Source organism: Pterocles gutturalis, unplaced genomic scaffold (genome assembly GCF_000699245.1).
Source record: "Pterocles gutturalis isolate BGI_N339 unplaced genomic scaffold, ASM69924v1 scaffold23419, whole genome shotgun sequence".
In the NCBI taxonomy this organism is placed as follows: Eukaryota; Metazoa; Chordata; class Aves; order Pterocliformes; family Pteroclidae; genus Pterocles; species Pterocles gutturalis.
In genome coordinates, this window is record NW_010131269.1 from 1 (window position 1) to 255 (window position 255).

Below are 255 nucleotides of genomic sequence, written 5' to 3' on the forward strand. Positions count from 1 at the left end.
GGGCCAAGATGCCACCGTGGGAAGTGTCCCCACTGTCCCCAAGCCACCCCGCTGTGACAACGACTCACCTTTGAGGGGACAACACAGCCACAAGCGGGTGCCACCCCATCTTGGGGAGGTCCTGGTGACCCTTGGTGGCACCCAAAGAGCTGTGACGCTGCCTCGGTGCCACCACGGGTAACATCAGTCCCACCATAGGTGACATCAGTGCCACCACGGGTGACATCGGTGCCACCGCCGCTCTCCGAAATCGCC